Consider the following 14,007-nt stretch of genomic DNA (forward strand, 5'->3'; position numbering starts at 1 on the left):
GGCTTTCCCGAAGAGATAGCAGAGGGGTCCCTGTGTACCCTGCTGGAAGACTGGCTACCGACTGCTCTGGACTTACCGCAATTACGGGGAAAATTGGTCGTGGAGAGGGCCCACAGGTTGGGGTCTCGGCCCAATAACTCGGGGAGGCCCCGCCTCGTAATCGCAAAAATCCTCAACTCCGCACATAAGGCGGCGGTGTGGCGGGCCTCACGCAGTACAACCCAGCTGACCTATCAGACAAACCCCATCAGAATCTTCCAGGACTTCTCCGCGACCGTTTCTGAGGCGCGCAGCAGGTTCTCGCCGCTCTGCACAACCCTACACAATCGCGGCATTAAATTCTCTCTCCTCTACCCGGCCCGCCTTCGGCTGTGGCACGCCGAGAAAATGCATACCTTCGATACACTGGCCGCAGCTCAAAGCTTTCGAGACCATGGCTCATGGATGATTTTCAGCCGCAGTGGGATGATTTTCAGCGGCGGTGGGCTTGACGGTGGTTGCTGACCCATGGCAGTTGCTTATGACCTCCTAACTCGTTGGAACCCGGACGCTGCCTTCTTCCTACCTCAGTTTCGGTGTTTTTGTTTTTTTTTCTTTTGCTCATGTGCCTTCACTTTTGGACTCTAGCCCTTGTTTTCCTCACATGGTGTGGCACGAAGGCCAACAGACCACTGTTGCCCGACCGGACTGCCTACTCTCCAGGGGATTGCCTGCTTTGCCCAGCAGGGTGGACGGGTCTGCTTGGCTACCTTCGGTTTGCGCCGGAGATGTACTCCTGACCAGTTTGGATGCTTCCTTGAGACATTTGGGACGGTACATTTTGACAGTTCACTTGAAGCTCTGCTATGCCACTACTTCTCTTTGGCGCCTGGACTCCGGGGCTGCCTATTCTTTGTTTGTTTTTGGGTCTTTTTTGTTGTTTTCCTTCTTTTAATATTTCTCTTTTTATTTACTGCCCTTCACCAGTTTCGGATTGCGAGGTGGGCTAGTTTTCTCCTTCGGGGCTCTGTATTTATTATTTTACCTTATTTTCTCTTCTCTGATGCTTGGTTCTGGAGTCATGGATAGCTTCTATCTTGTTCAGTATAACCTGTTTGATGTATCGGGCTGGGGGTTGTTTCAGGTTGATGTCTTATTATGCTTACTGTTTATATATGATGTGCTAGGTTTAGATCACTGTTCTTTAAGAGGTGGGCCTGGCCACATCGATGCGGATCCTTCAGCTCTCCACGCTGAAGCACGGATCGAGAGAAAATGGGAGATGGGGGGGGGGTCGTAACGGGGGATGGGTGGTGGGGGGAAGGGAGGGATCTTGGGAGGGTCTCTCGGGGCATAGTGAGGGGGACGCGAGTAGCACTAGACTTTCGGGAACACAAGGTATTCCGGAGGGGAGGGACCGGGCTAGAATCGGGAGGTGGGTGGTTGGGGGGCAGGGGGGGAGGGGGGGAGGGAGTTACAGGTTCATGACAGCCACAGACAGACGTATGTGCACAGATTTGGATTCGCTTTTGCGGACCGGAGACACGCTGGGGAGGTCTTAGCTGGGAGGGCCTCCGCCAGCCACATTGGACGTGAGCGCGTTCTTCACTCTAGCTTAATTTTTGATTATGAGTAACTCCACTCGGGTGGTTTCTTGGAATGTTTGCGGCCTCCACTCGCCTATTAAGCGAACTAAGGTGCTCTCTTTATTGAGAAAACACTCGGCGATGGTGGCTTTCTTGCAAGAGACCCACCTTACCGATCCCGAGCACGAAAAGCTGCGCCGTACCTGGGTGGGAGAGGTTAGATATGCTTCAGCCACTACTAAATCAGCGGGTGTGGCCATTTTGCTCCACAAACAACTCCCCATCACCATCCGTGCAGAAATAAAAGATCCTCAGGGTCGCTACCTTATTTTGGTGACGGAACTCTACAACTGTACGGTGGTGTTGTGTAACCTATACGCGCCCAATACTTTTGACCCCCGTTTTTATCGGGGACTGTATTCCCACCTGATTCCCTATCTGACTGATACCCTAATTCTAGGGGGAGACTTCAACACAGTTCGGGAACCGCAGTTAGATGCCTCTCAGAGTCGTGGCTGGGACGCCCGGGTGGGACGTGGTCCGGCCATGCTGGAATCACAGCTCCACCTCTTGGATGTGTGGAGGACCCTCCATCCTACTGAGCGCGATTTCACACACCTTTCCAGAGCGCACGCTTCCTTCTCAGGGATTGATTACTTTCTCATTAGTTCCCACACATTTCACCGGGTCCGGGAGGCAGGCATTGAGAGCATTGTTGTCTCTGACCACGCTCCGGTGTGGGTGGACATGGAGTTTAAGGCTCCTTCTCCTGGGCCCAAACAATGGCGTTACCCCTACTATTTGGCTCAAGATGAGAAATTTGCAGAGTTCCTGACGGGCAAGTGGAAAGAATATGCAGCTCATAATCAAGCCCACACTTCCCACCCCGTATTGTTTTGGGATACCGCCAAGGCGGTATTGAGAGGCGAGATTATATCTTATGTTTCACAACGTCGGAGGGTCCTTGACAGACGGATTTTGACCTTGAGTGCCCAGGTCCGTCAGGCCAGGACGTCCCTGCTTCGATCTAAGTCGGCGGATGCCCGGACATCCTACCTGTCCAAACAGCATGCTCTCAATTCCTTACTCCATCAAAGGGCAAAAAAAAGCTCTCTCTACTACAAATTTAAACTCTTCCAATATAGTAACAAAGCCGGGAAAATGATGTCCAATCTTATTAGGTCCTCTAGGACCAGCCGGTTTATCCCGGCCATACGCACCTCCCCTACCGAGGTGGTACAGGACACAACAACTATTCTCCAACGCTTCCGAGATTTTTACTCCTCGCTCTATGCTTCTGACGGGGGGGATGTGACAGCAGGCCAAAGGTTTTGTGAGGGTCTGCCGCTCCCACAACTGACTAGGGAGCAAAGGGATAAGTTGAACGCCCCAATTTCAGAGATGGAGGTATGGTTAGCGATCCATCGCCCCCCCAATTTCAAGGCCCCGGGGCCTGATGGGTTCACTGCGGAATTTTTTAAACTACTAAAAGACTGTTTCCACACCTTTAACTTTGACGTTTACCCAATTAATCGCTCAGGGTTCCTTTCCAGAACATGATAATCTAGCGCATATAGTCTTAATACCTAAGTCCGGAAAGGACCCCCTTTTGCCGGAATCGTATCACCCAATATCATTGCTTAATTACGATCATAAGTTGCTAGCAAAGATTCTGGCAGAGAGATTGACAGATTGTTTGCCCAACCTGGTTGGTGAACATCAAGTGGGTTTTGTCCGACACTGTTATGCGATCTCCAACATTCGCAAAATTTTATCTGCCATGACAATGAGTCAACAGATGACCCACCCCTATTTGGCCATTAGTTTTGACGCTGAGAAGGCGTTTGATAGAGTGGAGTGGACTTACCTTTTTTATGTGTTGCAGCGTTTGGGATTTGAGGGCTTTTTTCTACAAGCTATACACCTTCTTTACAGTGCGCCCAAGGCTCGCATAGTAGCCAATGGCTCACAGTCTGATATCTTTCAGGTAGCAAGAGGTACCAGACAGGGCTGCCCCTTGTCTCCACTGCTGTTCCTTTTGCAGTTGGAACCCCTGCTCCACGCTATCAATGAAGCCCCGGAAATTCGAGGTATTCGTATGGACGCTACCATATTTAAATACGTCGCCTTTGCTGACGACCTTTTGGTTTTTATTACTACACCTCAATCATCGTTACCGCCACTTTTACAGTTAATAGGGACCTTTGGGACATTCTCGGGACTTCGCCTTAATGAGTCCAAATCTTCGGCCTTGGCTTATCCCCCTAACCTGAGAGATACATGGTCTGGTCCCTTCCCTTTGCAGTGGGCGGGGGACGGCTTACGCTATTTGGGGGTCTTTCTTCCCTCGGACCCGGAATCTATATACCAAGCTAATGTACCCAATCTCCTCCGTCATACCCAAGATGTATTGGCTACTTGGAGGGCTCTGCCCCTTTCGGTTGCAGGACGAGTCGCTCTTTTCAAGATGACCCTGCTCCCGAAATGGCTCTACCTCCTGCAAAATGTGCCATTATACTTGAGGAAAAGAGACCTGGCCACGGTGGAGAGTGCAATGCGCAGATTCTTATGGCGCGGTGGGAAATCCAGACTCCCGTTTAAGTGGCTACAGAATTCATGGGCGAGGGGAGGAAAGGGGGTTCCCGACCTAGCTCAGTATAACCTGGCCTGCAATCTGCGGATACTCCGCAATTGGTTGCTGGAAACCTCTGATTATGCTCCTCAGCTGGTGGAACGGGCGCTTCTACATCCGCTGGCCCCTTCCTATGTATTGCAGGCTGCGGCCTGTCATCTCCCCCCGTTCATAACCACCTCAGCTCTTACGCGGCCTCTGAGGCGAACATGGTGCCGCTTGATGAATCTTTTACAGATTCCTATGGTCTGTGCTTACTTTCTTCCACTCCAAGGTAATGCAGAGTTTTCCCCCGGCTCTCAATCCGCTATGTTTCGTGCATGGGAAGCCAGGGGCATCACCCGCTTGGGGCATTTGTGGACCCGAGAAGGGGTGTTTATGCAGTTTTCGGAAGTTCAAACTCTTTACCATTTGGGGCCCTCACACACGTTTCCCTACATGCAGGTTCGGCACTATGTCCGGACTTTATCAGCCGAGTCACAGGCGCTGGCATCGTACGCTGCGCTAGATAGTATTTTTCATTTTGAGCAGCCCCGTGCCCCATCCCTCTCTAGCTATTATAGGGCTTTACGGCAAAAAACCCAGGTAGATGTCTGCTCCCCCTTGGTTGCGCGCTGGAACGGGGATGGAGTTTTTTGTATTTCCAGCTTTATATTACGCATATGTTTTCGGCGAATAACCAGGATCTCCTCCAATATGTACTATCGAGAAATGCAGTTTCGGTTTTTAAGTCGGGCCTATGTCTCTCCACAAAGAGCATTTCAATTGACCATAGCGCCTTCCCAGTTGTGTACTCGCTGTTTAAATGTGGAGGGCTCTTTGTCTCATGTTTTTTGGACCTGCCCCCCGATACACAGGCTTTGGCGTAGAATTGTGGATTATATGGCAGATCTGCTTGATGTGGGCTTGCCCTTTTCCCCTTTGTGGTTTTTATTTGGCTGCATTTCTCCACTTCGCGTTCGGGATCCTGGTTCTCGCCTGCTGTTACAAAAGGCAAGCTTGGTGGGGAAGAAGACCATATTACAGGTTTGGAGGTCCTCAGATGCCCCGTCCTTTGGGGCTTGGAGGAACCATTTCCATGCTATGATGACTATGGAAAGCATGGCGGCACGCAGTTCTCCAGGTAGACGACGCTTCTTCTCCAGCATTTGGAACCCTTACCTTCAGCGGCTTCTGCACCGCGCCCGGAGTCTGATACTGAATGATTGACTGGAGTCGAGCTTCTTTAGGTCCGTCATTTCGATGATCTTGTGTACATTGTCTTATTGCATATGTCTGTTCTGTAAGGAGAGGGGTTAAGGGGGGAGAGGGTGGTGGGGAGGAGATGGGAGGGCGGGGGGAGGGGATGGATAGGTTGCTTATTTGTTGGGTATGTTTACTGCGGAGAGGGATCTGAACACACCCGTCTCTGTGATGTTGTATGTTTTTGAAAACCCAATAAAAATTGTTTAAACAAAAAAAAAAAAAAAAAAAAAATTCAGCCATTTATTTTTAAGGAGAATGTCATTCAGTTTCCAGAAGTGTCACACATTCTCTGTAATTCTAACATCCGCTTCTCACCAGATTGAATGTATAACAGTCAGACCACACACCAATGTCTGACCCATTAGTTTCAGAAGCCATCTCTTTATTAGGAAAAAAAAAACCCTATTCTCAAATGGGTGTTACAGGGTGAGAAGGAATAATTTCTGCTAGAAGGGTATAATTGCCATATATTAAATGCCATTTTCCCTCAACTTCTTAAGAAATCATCTGTCCCTTTTTGATATTCCATCACCCCCAGATGAGCTGTCCAAAGAAGAGTATCTAGGAAGATTAAAGTCTCCCCCCACCATCATACTCCCACCTACAAACTATGTTAATTGTTTTATGAATTTCAACCAGTGCTAATCTCTGAGCCACATTGGGGCAATATAAATTAACCAAAATAAACCTTCTATTATCTGCATTTACTATAATGAATGGCATGTTCTTATGTTCCCCCCTTAGAACATAAGGACATAAGGAATTGCCATGCTGGGTCAGACCAAGGGTCCATCATGCCCAGCATCCTGTTTCCAACAGAGGCCAAAATTCATCTCTTTTGACTAATACCCGTACCAATGCACTACTAGCGATAAGTATTCCTACCTCACTAAACCTATGCCCAGGAGAATTAGAAGAAAAAAACTGATGAGAAAAATACTTATACAGGAGTTGTTCATCCCTCTTCCTGATACAAGTCTCTTGTATAAACGTGATACTGGCTTTAAGTCATGTCAATTCCCTATATAAAAGCTGTGGTTTATAAGGGCTATTTAACTCCTTAACATTAAGTGAGACAAATTTAAAAGTAGTCATGATGCCATAACCCACTTTCCCCTTTGCCCAGCATCATTTTTCTGAAGATTCGTTTCCCTACCAACCTTTCCCACCAAATAATTAGCACTGAGAGGAACACCTTACCCACTTTTCTCCTTCTCAAACCCATTATCTCCCCCCTTCCCCATTCTTCCCTTTGTAAGTCCCCTAACCCCATAATCCCTGTTCACTATTACAGTAGACTCCTAGCCCTCGAAGGAATGTACCACTACACCCCCACCTGGAAAAATTCTGCAAACCCATTATACAACCACCCCTCTGATACCTCCCAAAAGAGATATACACATATAATTATTTTTATATTAAAACAGTCCTAAACACCTCCTCTCCCTTCTGAGGTATTATAAACCCAATGATCTTCTGGACTATGCATCCTAGTTTATAACCAGTGAAGCCCTCCAAGCACACTTTAGTCCTGAATTACTCAATCATACCCCCATTCTCCAATCCCTTGCCAGGGTCAGGTTGGAGAGAAATCTGATCATTTTGTGAAGGCACTGACTGCTATGAGGTATCTCCTGAGTTTCTCCTTAAGCATCGGCCTCCCTTGCCTACTCTGCCATTTGGGTTGTTCAGACAAATTCATGTTTCCACTCTGCTTCCCTGAAGGTGTAATGGATATACCCGCAGCTCTCATTTTAAATGCTTCTTCCTCCATTTTAATCCTGGATGTCACCCTGATAACGAAGGCCATGTCGCAGGGATACAACCACCTATAACAAATAGTCACACTCCTTAATATCGCAGTCACAACCTGTAGATCCGGCCTCCATCTCAGGGTAGCAGAATGGTTGTTGTACATAGAATTTGTATGACCTTCCCAGGTGATGTTCACCATTTTTTGTGCTGCACAAATGGATGTCTTCTTTTAATAGAAAGCTATGCAGGCAGGCTATAATGTCTCTAAGCATGTTGCAAGGAGACAACTCCCAGCGCCCTGTGCACCCACTCGATTACCTTATTGGAGTCATTATGCATCTCCCCGGGCATTGTACTCTCAGCACCACACCACCTGCGACGCATTTGAAAATTCGTCCATCTCCAGCAAGCCCCGTATTCTGATATATGACTGTTGCGAGCGGCTTTCCAAGTCCTCAATTTTTAAGGGCTATCTTCTCGTTCGCTTTGTGCATCTCAAAGACCTCTGTTTATAACTGTTTCGCATGAGTGGCTTGTTCATTGATCTGGGCCTCTGCATCTTCCACTCGCTTCCCCATATCCAGCATGTCAGAGCACAAGCCTGAGACAGTCTCCTGGAATTCCTCTTTTAGAAATCTAATATCCAGTTTAATTTCCATAAATTTTTGAAAATCTTGTTTGGTAAGTATTTCTCCCTTACTGGCAGTGCCTACATCATCCTCTACACCCACTATGAGCAGCACATCTGAGCTTATGGCCTCAAATCAGGATCCTCCCACATCAAACGAAAACTTTTTGGGTATGAACAGATTTCTTCCTTGTCACCATAATCTCCTCTCACTGGCCTCTCCATGCCATCAAAATTATCAGGGTACATACAATAAATTGTTGAGGAGCAAGTAACTCAGATGCCCATATTAACTGGGTGATGTCACTTCCTCTTCTCCACTACAGATTATCCAAAATTTAGCTGCATAAAACTTTACTAAAAATCACCATATAACCCTCCCTTAAATTTACTACATTGGCTCCCTATCCATTTCAAAATGCAGTTCAAGCTCTTGTTAGTCATCTACAAGAGCCTTCACGCTACAGCTCCTCTCTCCTCTTATCCTTCCACGTGAACTTTGCTCAGAGAAGTCATCCAACTTTGTGGTTTCTACCAGACTGCATTATATGCTTAGAATATATTTCCTGAGTTGCTGTGTCATGCTGTATTGCCTTTTCAAATCCAGGATAAAACCCAGCTCAATACAGAATTTCTATCAAAATAAATGCAAAGGAAACCAAAATTCCTCTCTTACAAATAAACATCTCCTGAGATATTATCAAATTTGGAGCATATGATACTTTATCTTCTGATGTTCCATCTGCGCTTTGAGGCAAATAAGTAAGCTTTGGAAATTACAGACATAGCTTGTGATGGTATTTTAAGAATTTGAGACAGATAGGTCTTAAACTTTCCTTTAATTAAAATGGTTCCTCCAAGTCTCTAAGACCCTTAAATTCAAAGCTCTTAAGGAATTTTCTACATTTTCCAGCTTTTCGGAGTAAATTAAATCAGCTTGAACCAACTTATGCTGTATATTATCCACAGACGAAATATAAGATTCCATTTCTTGAAATTTCACTCCAAAAGTTGCTACCTGACCTTCAGTGGCAAGAACTCTGATTAGTATCAAGTAAAACAGAGGTTATGGAAGAAATAGCTGTTTCCAAAGAGACAAGTGCGCTCCAAACTGCCTCCAAAGTTATAACAGCAGGCTTAACCAAAGAAGATCTTAAAATTGGGAATACCTGTTTGAATCCCATTGCCTAAACTCACAAAGCTATTAACACCTTCCTCCGAAGTAATTGAAACAGGGAGATCTGTACAGTCTTTTATACGCTGAGACTCCGAAGGAAATAGCACCTCCATATTTCTACTTGGGTCCTCAGATCTAGGCTGCCCTAAAACTACCTTTCCTGGGGTGATGGTGTCTAATGATCTGAAGTCGGCGAAACAATGTGACAAGGCGATAGCTAAAGCCAGAAGAATGCTGGGCTGCATAGAGAGAGGAATATCGAGTAAGAAAAGGGAAGTGATTATCCCCTTGTACAGGTCCTTGGTGAGACCTCACCTGGAGTATTGTGTTCAGTTCTGGAGACCGTATTTCCGAAGAGACAGAGACAAGATGGAGGCGGTCCAGAGAAGGGTGACCAAAAAGGTGGAAGGTCTTCATCAAATGACTTATGAGGAGAGATTGAAGAATCTAAATATGTACACCCTGGAGGAAAGGAGGAGCAGAGGTGATATGATACAGACTTTCAGGTACTTGAAAGGTTTTAATGATCCAAAGACAACGACAAACCTTTTCCGTAGGAAAAAAATCAGCAGAACCAGGGGTCACGATTTGAAGCTCCAGGGAGGAAGATTCAGAACCAATGTCAGGAAGTATTTCTTCACGGAGAGGGTGGTGGATGCCTGGAATGCCCTTCCGAAGGAAGTGGTGAAGACCAGAACTGTGAAGGACTTCAAAGGGGTGTGGGATAAACACTGTGGATCCATAAAATCAAGAGGCCGTCAATAAAGAGTGGGTGGCTCGCCAGAATGACGGCTACTGCCTGGAGATAATACCCTTATTCAATAAACATACACATGGTTACTGTGACTCCAACATCGCTCTAAGCTACAACAAGCAAGAGGAAATGTGGAAAAAAGGATTCGCACTCACAAAGTGAGGAGTAGCTGGCTTGTTACGGCGGTTACTACCCCAAACCAAATAAGCCTGATACTTCACTTTCAATGCATATCCAGCATAGCTCTCTGCTTCAACAGCAGGGGAGAAGAAAAACTGATACTTCACGCATATCCAGCATAGCTCTCTGCTTCAACGGCAGGGGAGAAGAAAAAACTGATACTTTCACGCATATCCAGCATAGCTCTCTGCTTCAACGGCAGGGGAGAAGAAAAACTGATACTCACGCATATCCAGCATAGCTCTCTGCTTCAACGGCAGGGGAGAGAAAAACGGATACTTCACGCATATCCAGCATAGCTCTCTGCTTCAACGGCAGGGGAGAAGAAAAACGGATACTTCACGCATATCCAGCATAGCTCTCTGCTTCAACAGCAAGGGAGAAGAAAAAAGGATTCGCACTCACAAAGCGGGGAGTAGCTGGCTTGTTACGGCGGTTACTACCCCAAACCAAATAAGCCTGATACTTCACTTTCAATGCATATCCTGCTTCAACGGCAGGGGAGAAGAAAAACAACCAATAAGGGCTGAATAACACAGTCTGGGTAAAACAAAAAAGGATGGGTGTAGCTTGCTTATTGCGGCGGTTACTTCCCCTACTACCCATAACTAATCAAGCTTGATATTTCACTTGGTTACAGCTCCATCACTGCTCTCTACATTAATGGTGGGGGTGGAAGGGAAATAGAACCAAAGAGCTAAGAGAAACAGATAAGTATGAGAAAAAAAATGTGAAAGCTTGCTGGGCAGGACTGGATGGGCCGTTTGGTCTTCTTCTGCCGTCATTTCTATGTTTCTATGTTTCCTTGACCCAAATCTGGGAGCAAAGGGTGAGCTGGAGAAATGGCAAAACATGCCGTTTACACGCCGTTTGCAGAGTTGAAGGTGTTACCGGCACACCGGGGCTGAGTGACACGTCTTCAGCCATCGGAGGCCAGCGTTTCGCTCTACCTCGGGATCCAAAGAGGCCGGCACATTCAGTAAAGCTTGCGATGGGGTTGTGAAAAAACTCTCAAAACAAGGCTGAAGCTGTTCCTTAAGAAAGAACAGGTATTCTCCCTTAACCTTTTAGGTACCAATGTTCCACAAGTGGAACATTTTTTCATATACTTTTAATTACTTGCAATTTTTTTTATACCATATTTGGGTCTAGTTAACTAAGATACGTAAAAAGGGGCATCAGGAAATAATTCCTTCAATGAACAGGATCTAAAAGGTTAATTTCACCTTATAGTATGAGGCGTATGAGGTTTTTTTCTCCGTAACCGTTTACAGTTACTTCATGGACAAAAAGTTTGGATATATCTAGATATTACATGGGTAACAAGAACAGAATAAATCCCTTCTATTGAGACCAGAAGTGTTATCACGAGGAAAAAAGATTTACTTTGAGATATCCATACATGTTTAGTGAATTATCTTGATTCTAATTATGTTTTTTGGGGGGTTTTTTTAGCCTTCACAATTACGGACATTCCTGGGACTCTCATGCCTACTTTATCTCATATGTAGGGTCGGAATTTAGATGTATAATGATGGGATATATTAGGAGATATGATCACTTTCCATCATTAATATGCTATTTATTGTTAATTATGATGCATATCTTCTTTTTTCTGGTACAAGATTGAGTTGATTTGAAAAATGTATTAAAAATAAAACTGCTTTTTGAGGCCGTTCTTAACCTCAGTCTTATTGATTTTAACCATTTTCTTAATTAAGCTCACTGACTTGATCAGACTGTAAAATCTACTGAGCAGAGATGTATTTTTGTACAGAATACCACATGTTTAGTAGTGTTATAAAAGTAATAGAATTAGTAACAGAAGTAGAAATTTAAGAAAAGGTTAAAACTTGGCTCTTGTACAAGCTTTTGGGACCAGCTTCATTAGGTTTTGTGTTCTGAACTTTGATACTTTGTTTAGAATTGTAGTTGTTTGATAGCCTATTTATTATCTTATGAAATTGTATATTGTCTTGATTTGTTAATCGCTTTGATTTATAACAGAATTGCAAAATTTAAAAAAAAACGCTCGGGAGGAAAGCTTCTCTCAGGGAAAGGAAGCTGTAGATGAGGGGTCAAGGGCTGAGGGTTAAAGCAAGGTAGGTTCAGGAATAATTCCAAGAACATATTTCTTTTCAGAAAAAGATCATGGATGCATTAACAACCTCCACATGAAAGCGGTGGGTAATAAGAACGGTATAGGGCCAATGTATAAAGTGCACCCAGCCTAGCGCACAGATTAACGAGTGGTTGGACATGTTTTTGGACGCACTAGAACTAAGCCCAGTCGCAATAAGAGCATCCAAAATGCGCACCCAAACAAAGGCATAGCTAACTGCGCTCATCACATGTAAATGCAATCTAGATCAGGCTATTTCCTATTACCCCATGCAAAAACAACAAAAAAAAAAAACCCATTGTAGCGGCTGAGACGCACTTTTCCACCCATCAAATTTAACACCTGCAATGGAACTGACAAAGTCTTGCCGTGCACAAGGGCTCAACTACAAACTAAAAATACTGCTTTTGTGTGGTTCCTCCTACTAGTATCATTGTGATACTAAGTAGGAGGAAACCACAGAAAGCAGCATCATGAAAAAAAATAAAAGGCTAGACGGAAAATACAATTTCTTCGGGGCACACAATATATATGCTCCAGGCCGTGTATATTGTGCCGATAACTTAAGCTGCTGCAGGATAAAACAGATGCTCGTATTTGAGCGTCCATTTTCGTAACCCACACACACATCTCCTCAGCGCCCAATCCAAAAGGACTGTCTAGGACACCCAATTTATCCCCAACACGTCCTTTTAGTGTGGCAGCTCATTGATTATTGCATCTGGCACTCAAGAGAGGTGGATGAATGTTTTTTCATGCATGATATTGTATCGACCCCTATCTAGATTCAAGAAAGCCTCTGACAAGTACTAGGATTGTAGAAATAAGCAGTAGGTATTTTTTATGGCAGACTAGATAGAATTGTGGTAGCAGACAGACTATTCAGCCTATGTTTATTCATTAATCATATGGAAAGGAATCCATGATTAAGAATCAAATTTGCAGTTTCAAATAGATAAAAATGGGGTAGATTATAAAGTACGCCCGCGCAAACAAAAGTATGCCGGATTTTAATAGATACGCGCGTAGTCGCGTGTATCCATTAAAATCCGGGGTCGGCACGCGCAGGATGCCCAAAAATCGGCAGCCTTGCCTCCATTTCCTCCAAGGCCGCTCCGAAATCGGAGCGACCCTCGGAGGGAACTTTCCTTCCACCCCCGCACCTTCCCCTCCCTTCCCCACCCCTGTCTAAACCCCCCCCACCTTTGTTTTAGAAGTTATGCCTGCCGAGGCAAGTGTAACTCATGCGCGCCAGCCAGCTGGCCGGCATGCGATTCCCGGCCCCAAAATGCCCGGGCCGGAACCACGCCCGCGCGCGTCCCGGGGTTTGCACGCGCCGCCAAGCCTATTCAACATAGGCTCGGCGCGCACAGGGGGAACTTGGGGCAGGTTTTCAGGGGGTACGCACATATCCCTTTGAAAAATCTGCCCCAATATGAGCAGACAGTGAGGTATTGCAGATCTTGCTAGACTGAGGAACTGGGTGTCTAAATGGCAGATTAATTTTCATGTGACCAAATGCAAATAATGCACCTCAGGAAAAATCTGTTACATTTACACAGTCTTTGTTTCTACATTAAGAGCTACCACTTAAAAAGTAATTTGAGTCATTTTGAACAATACACTAAAATTCCTCAGCTCAGTGTGCAACAGCAGTTAATAAAGCAAATTGAATTTTAGGAATTATTCAGAAATAAACAAATTTCATAATGCTTCTAACACCACAGTTATACCACACCTTGAATAATGCTAATGTAACTCATCCCAAGGAATCAGAAATCCATCCTGCATGCAGTGACTGAAAAATAATTTATAATTACTAAATAGGTTTTCTAGGATGTCCACTCTCACAACAGGCAGTCAGAAAAGAAAACCCTTTTCCCTACCAAGTTCTTACATTTTAATAGGTCCTAGAACTCATTCCCCCCCCCCCCCCAAGAGATAGGGAA

At 45.2% G+C, this 14,007-nt stretch overlaps 1 protein-coding gene across 5 annotated transcripts in view; it reads right to left on the reverse strand.

The window, feature by feature from the left end:
- The window catches only part of LOC115090703 (lymphoid-restricted membrane protein-like), a 1,037,620-nt gene that overhangs the window by 884,206 nt on the left and 139,407 nt on the right, over window positions 1-14,007 (reverse strand). The window lies entirely within an intron of this gene.

Source organism: Rhinatrema bivittatum, chromosome 4, assembly GCF_901001135.1.
Source record: "Rhinatrema bivittatum chromosome 4, aRhiBiv1.1, whole genome shotgun sequence".
Taxonomy (NCBI): Eukaryota; Metazoa; Chordata; class Amphibia; order Gymnophiona; family Rhinatrematidae; genus Rhinatrema; species Rhinatrema bivittatum.